Here is a 6,870-nt window from a genome sequence, read left to right as displayed (position 1 = left end):
GCTCTTCTGTTTTATTTTGATTGGTGCTATGCATTCATTATTATTAATATTATTATTTTATTATTACTATTAATAATACTATTTTACATTAATATTGTATATGGTGACTATTATTATTATTATGTAACTACTATTATTAGTATTATTATTTATAATAATACAATTTGTATGTAGTAAAAATCAAACCCATATAATGCTGAGGTATCCTATAGACTCTACAGGGAATAACGAGATGAATGCACAGCCCAAACAAAACCCTGCAAATTATGCTCCTAGCTACTGCAGAATCTCTTGTAACGTGTTAAGCAGACATGTCAATGGCCTTGATGTAATTACTTCTAAAAAGTCAGCTTCACAAGAGTTAATAAAGTTCCATACTTTATAAGTTTCTGTAGTTTACTGCAATGTGCACAAATTCATACTTTAAGTGGCTCAGATGAGTTCAATCAACATCAGAGCAATACTTGAATGGAGTCTGTGTACCTCACCGTGGAGCACATGTTGGCTCGGGCCTCGTATGGACATTGATGTGAGAATTAGCCCTTAGTTTAGTGAATGAGGTGAAGCTGTGCTGACTTCCACCATCCAATCATGTGCAACAATCTTTGCATTTACCGAGCTAAGGAAAACTTTTCCTGCAATGTGCAAATTCCCTTGCAAAGTGAACAGTTTTTTGCCTTTAGTAACTCAACCCTATGGAAATGTTTCTATATATATATAAAAACAAAAATACATCTGTAGGGCTAACATATACAAATATTTGTGTGCTGCCTTGCATTGAACTGTGCTGACCCTTCGTGTCGGGCTCATTGAATGTGTACACATCTGACAGTATACGCTTCAAGTAAACTCCTGATGCCTTGCAATCAGATTATTCGGTTAGGCAGAAAAGAAATCTAACCTATACAATGCTAATGTATCTCAGAGGATCTATATATATTGATTTTTGTGTGTTCTTCCCTGTCCCATTATGTGCAGTTCTCACACCGCTGTCCATACAAGGCCCTAGGCGGCAAGTGGGACATAAAATCAGACTGGGAGCAAAGACTTACAAACTCCATTCACATATAAGTCTGTCCGGAATCAAACTCATCTCAACCACTTTAAAATATAAAGTTTGGGCAGGTTTGTGTATATATGAATTCAGCTACTTTTATGTATGTAACATTTAGAAGTGAACGGGTCATCATTAGTTAAATAGAGGTTCTGTCATGTCTTCTCCACGTGTTTCCCCGACAAGAGGTTCTGCAGTATCTGGGGGCAGCTGATCTGCACTGACTGTGGACCTGAACCATGAATGAGCCCTGGTGGCCCAGTTTGTTGCTTTTTTTCTGTCACTGTCACTTGTGTTTTGTACAGCAGCTCCCTGCTCTGCTTGAGGAATAATAACTCAGAGATTCTAATTTTAAACTTGATAAAGAATTGCGCAGTGTCAGTGTTAACGGTTGTATGCGGTGACAGAGCAGTAATGGAGATACACATATCCAGGCTTATTTTCCTGATAATCGTATCCCATAAATTGGATTGGAAGCCATGTTTATGTTTTAAGGCTAGCAGCCATGGGGTAAGAAGGGATTCATTGTGTGTGATATCATTGTTTGAGGTGGTAAAGAGCCGGTAGCATGTCTTATTACCTATTACATGCTTGCTGGTGTTATAAAACTAAGGGCATAAGTAACATTTATTTGTTCCAAGGAATAACCTACATAGATTTCTGTAATGTGCAATACTGAATTAATGTCTCTGTTGTCATTGAAACTTTGTTAAAGTCATTTTCTAAGTGCTGTATGTTATAGTGGTGCAAGAATTACAGGAGTGTGTTTATTGGCTAACATATTGCAGAGTGACATGTTTATCTTTGGAGCTTGCCTTGCCAAGTGTATTTAAAGCAGTTCAAAATATATGAACCCCCATAAACTCAGAGGAAGCAGCCATTTAAAGAGTGTTCAAAATAATGCATGCACTTATCAGACTACTGGGCTCCAGAGATTTGGCTCATAGGGAATTGTTTTTCTTGACACAACAATGTCAACAGTTTTTAATGAATTGATTTCCTTAGTATGGGAACAGTCCATAACATGGCAGCCTTCTCTCTGTACGGTTGACAACCTCATTGGTACCGGATAAAGATGAGATTGGTTTGGTTGGGCAGTTTTATATATATAGATCTATATAGATCTATATAGATCTGTATATACACTATATTGCTAAAAGTATTGGGGGCACCTCTCCAAATCATTGGATTCAGGTGTTCCAATCACCTCCATGGCCACAGGTGTATAAAATCAAACACCTAGACATGCAGACGCTTCTACAAATATTTGTGAAAGAACGGGTCGCTCTCAGGAGCTCAGTGAATTCGAGCGTGGTACCGTGATAGGTTGCCACCTGTGCAATAAGTCCATCTGTGAAATTTCCTTGCTACTAAATATTTCACGGTCAACTGTTAGTGATATTATAACAAAGTGGAAGCAACTGGGAACAACAGCAACTCAGCCACAAAGTGGTAGGCCACATAAAACAGCAGAGCGGGGTCAGCGCATGCTGAAGCACGCAGTGCGCAGAAGTCGCCAACAGTCTGCAGAGTCAATAGCTACAGACCTCCAAACTTCATGTGGCCTTCAGATTGGCACAACAACAGGGCGTAGAGAGGTTCATGGAATAGGTTTCCATGGCCGGGGAGCTGCATCCAAGCCTTACATCACCAAGTGCAATGCTGTAACGATCTCGGCGTCTTGGGTTCCACTAGGGCTGCAACAACTAATCGACATAATCGATTATAATCGATTATTGAAAAGTTGTCAACTTTTTCAATAATCGATTAATTGGCTTCTGATCAGTTGGCCCTGTTCACAACTCCACATGCTGTGCGCCGCACCTCCTCCCCACCTCACGTTCGCCGCTGCCAGATCCGCTCGCATCCACATGCCGCACCTCCTCCCCGCCTCACATTTCCTGCCCATCCACATCCACGATCGGCACAGGGACGTGGGGAGATGTAGTAAGGAGGAGCAGGTGTGGGGGGATGACAGCCGCCGATAGACAGGTCCGATCTCAGAAGCAAGTTGCTGGAAGACTGCTCTGGTAAGCCTGCACTTTCCCCTCACATGGTGCTCTATAACGTATTGCTGGGATTTACCGCATATAAATATTTCCTGCATATAAATATTTCCTGCATATAAATATACTGCCTTACTTATGTTACTGACAAAGTGACTCCCCGTAGTGTTAAAATATGGTGGCTGATGATAGCAAATCCAAACTCTCCGTTTCAGATTGAGAGAAACGCCTGGAGTTCAGTTTGACGCAACCATTTATAAGGATCAACTTATCCCTGAACTTGCGCATCAGTTGATGTTACACTCCGCAACTAGGGGCCTTACAAATGCAAAGCGTCGGATGCCGTGGTTTAAAGCACACCGCCACTGGACTCTAGAGAAGTGGAGACATGTTCTCTGGAGTGACGAATCACGCTTCTCTGTCTGGCAATCCGATGGACGTGTCTAGGTTTGGTGGTTGCCAGGAGAACGGTACTTGCCTGACTGCATTGTGCCAATTGTAAAGCTTGGTGGAGGGGGGATTATGGTGTGGGGTGTTTTTCAGGGGTTGGGCTTGGCCCCTTGGTTCCAGTGAAGGGAACTCTTAAGGCATCAGCATACCAAGACATTTTGGACAATTTCATGCTCCCAACTTTGTGGGAACAGTTTGGGGATGGCTCCTTCCTGTTCCAACATGACTGCACACCAGTGCACAAAGCAAGGTCCATAAAGACATGGATGAGCGAGTTTGTCTTGGAGGAACTTGACTGGCCTGCACAGAGTCCTGACCTCAACCTGATAGAACACCTTTGGGATGAATTAGAGCGGAAACTGCGAGCCCCGCCTTCTCGTCCAACATCAGTACCTGACCTCACAAATGCGCTTCTGGAAGAATGGTCAAACATTCCCATAGACACACTCCTAAACCTTGTGGACGCCTTCCCAGAAGAGTTGAAGCCGTTATAGCTGCAAAGGGTGGGCCAACTCAATTTAGAATCCTACGGACTAAGACTGGCATGCCATTAAAGTTCATGTGCGTGTAAAGGCAGGCGGCCCAATACGTTTGGCAATATAGTGTATACATATATTTATCCACCTATACTTTATGGTATACCATTGTGCAGGGCTGGACACATCCCAGGAGAGAGGTAGCCATGAATCCTTACATAATTACAGCTGGTAACTTTTGAGGCTATTACTATTTGTTGTCAATGGTGCTAGCTCCTAACAAAACAAAATTGATCCAGGTTTGTCCACCCCTGCCATAGTGCATATGGACTTTTCTATGACATATGCTGAAATTCATGGCAGCACTACCTTTGCACATGTTTTATAACTGTATACTTTACATTGTGAAGATGCCGCCAATTCTGAATAAAAATGTATCTATAGGCAACACTTATTTTCAGTTGCACAAAGTGCAGAGGAGGGTTAGAACCTCTGTCAGTTTTTTATATTTGTGCCCCACTGAAAGTATTTTCCTTCACTCTCTTCCTGGAGACACAACAAGAAGTAAAAAACAGTCTCCCTAAAGTGATGATAAATTACCCCTCGGACAGAGCAGAACAGTTAGCAGAACAGGTATGCCAATTAGAAGATTTCCCTTCACCTCCTGTTCAAGTGACAACTGTAAAATGTGGTATTTCTCATCCTCTGTCCCAGTAAAAGAAAGCGATTCTAAAGGGACACTGACACAAAAAAAAAACTGTCATAGGTTCTAACCCTTCCCTATTCCAGAAGAAAAAAAAAAGGTGTGGACTATAGACACACTTTAACCAGATATACAAAGTAAGATTTCTTTGTTACATTATGAACACTCTTTAGTGCTCATTCAGTTTAGTTGAACTGCGTTGATCTGCACAGATTATTGCAGATTCAATGCCAGGGCACTAATGTTTTTTCTATGTGCCCTGTTCACATTACAATGCTGCCTTGAGGTAGGTTTTTCAGTGTTTTGCGTAAAATGCAGACATGTTGTATTTTTTCGCAGCGCACCAGCGCTCACTTGAGGTCACCGTCTGTCTCTATTGCAATACATGGTGATCAATTAAATATTATTTTATGAAAAGTTTAAAAAGGTAAACAGCGCCTTGCGTTTGTAACAACACAGGCACTGTCCGCACACAATGAACACCAGCCCGTATGCTAAAACAGCTCATTTTAGTGTGCACGCTGGTGTAAATAAGCTGTTACAGCGGTGGAGCAACAGTGGTAGCCAAGTTTACAATTTTTACTGTGACTTTGGTGCAAAGGAGGCCAGGATGTAACCCTAATCGCAGAATGCTTGTGTCTCTTCCATATATATATATATACTTATATATCAACAGTATTGCTGATTACAGTGTGTTTATTGGTTCGAGGAAACTGTTATTTTCACATGTTGGTGAAGAATTTGTGATTTTGTTTCCATTATTAATAACAATTAGCATATTGAAATTTGATGACATTATTATATACATACAGTCTTACTGAATACATGATAATAAAATAGTTATCAAAGTTTATATTGTAACAGACACGCGGTCTGTTACTGATAGATAGTAACAGTTTCAGCAGTGAAAGGGTCCCTGAGCAGGTGTAAGACACTTTGAAGACAGGTGAGTGTTGCCCCACAAAAGGGAATCAGGCTAGCTGGATCCCCGGGAGACAGATTGCTCCAGGGCATGTGTATAGACAGATAGGCAAAGAGGGTGTGCCCAGGCCTGTCAATCATAAGAGACTGACACTATGACCAGGCTGGTGTCTGAGGATCTAAACAGACCAAATAGGATACTGAAGATTTGCTTTGTACTGTATGTGTGTTACGCTGAGAGACCCTGGGTGGGCCTAGTTATGCTGAAGGTGTGGCTGTGTTTTTCTCTTCTTTTTTTTTTTGTAGCTAGCTGTTGACATTCCTTTCCAAAGCTTGGAGAAACCATACTATGGTGGTCTGCAGAGAGACCTCTAAGATGGTAGTCTTGTAAAAATAAACAGTTTTTTCTGGAGCTGGACCCAGTCCCCATTACCCTTATAGGTATGGACTGGGTTGTAAGCACTGGACAGTATATGTTTTTCTGTATTATTTTTTTTTTTTAGTTGAAACACTTCCTCAGTTTCATGTAAAAAAATTCTGCCCATGTTTATTTGATTCTGGAAAACATAAAGCTGGTTGTAGCCAATTGGTGGCCCAAAAAAATAGAAAATTGCAATACATTACAATTTACCTCCGTACTTTACAAAACTAGACCAACAATAAACTGACCACGTATTAATTCCGCAATTCAGGCTGGTATGATAAAAACCGAACATTTTATGTACGGTATATTTTTTGTTTATTTAATTTTTATTTTCATATGTATTTATATTTTTCTTATTTTTGCAGTGTATTTTTGGTGTTGATGCCGTGGTTGGGCTGTACACAGCAGAGGCCAGGCATGTCTGCAGTTCCTATGCTTTGACAGAATAATCTTTCTCCTCCCAGACACTTTTTTATTTTTTATTTTTATTTCATTATATTCAAGGCTCTGGAGGTATATCTGCAGGGAAAAAAAAACCTATGGCCATGGGTCGCCCACCTAGGAAAGGCAGGCAGCATAAAAAAACTGCCTGAGAAATAAAGTGATACCTGTATATTTATGTGCATGAAATAATTGTTAGTGACCCTAAAATAAACCTGTGGCTTCTTCAATAGCTGAAAACAGGCTTATTAACCATAAAACTGGCAACGCAGGGGCTGCACACACATTAATGTTATTTTCAGTGCATCCTGGGAGCTCTACAACCAGGACTTAGATAGTTTTATCTGGTCTCCTCATTTCCACCCCTCATGCCTTCCTATTGGCCAGTACAGCAG

At 40.9% G+C, this 6,870-nt stretch overlaps 1 protein-coding gene across 1 annotated transcript in view; it reads left to right on the top strand.

Annotated features, from left to right (window-relative positions):
* LOC108798207 (receptor-type tyrosine-protein phosphatase N2-like) overlaps positions 1 to 6,870 on the top strand; it is a 300,545-nt gene that overhangs the window by 921 nt on the left and 292,754 nt on the right. The window lies entirely within an intron of this gene.

This window comes from Nanorana parkeri, unplaced genomic scaffold (assembly GCF_000935625.1).
Source record: "Nanorana parkeri isolate BGI_ZX_2015 unplaced genomic scaffold, ASM93562v1 scaffold1427, whole genome shotgun sequence".
NCBI classification, from domain to species: Eukaryota; Metazoa; Chordata; class Amphibia; order Anura; family Dicroglossidae; genus Nanorana; species Nanorana parkeri.
Note: the sequence above shows the minus strand (reverse complement) of the source record. Positions and strands in the feature narration are given on the sequence as shown.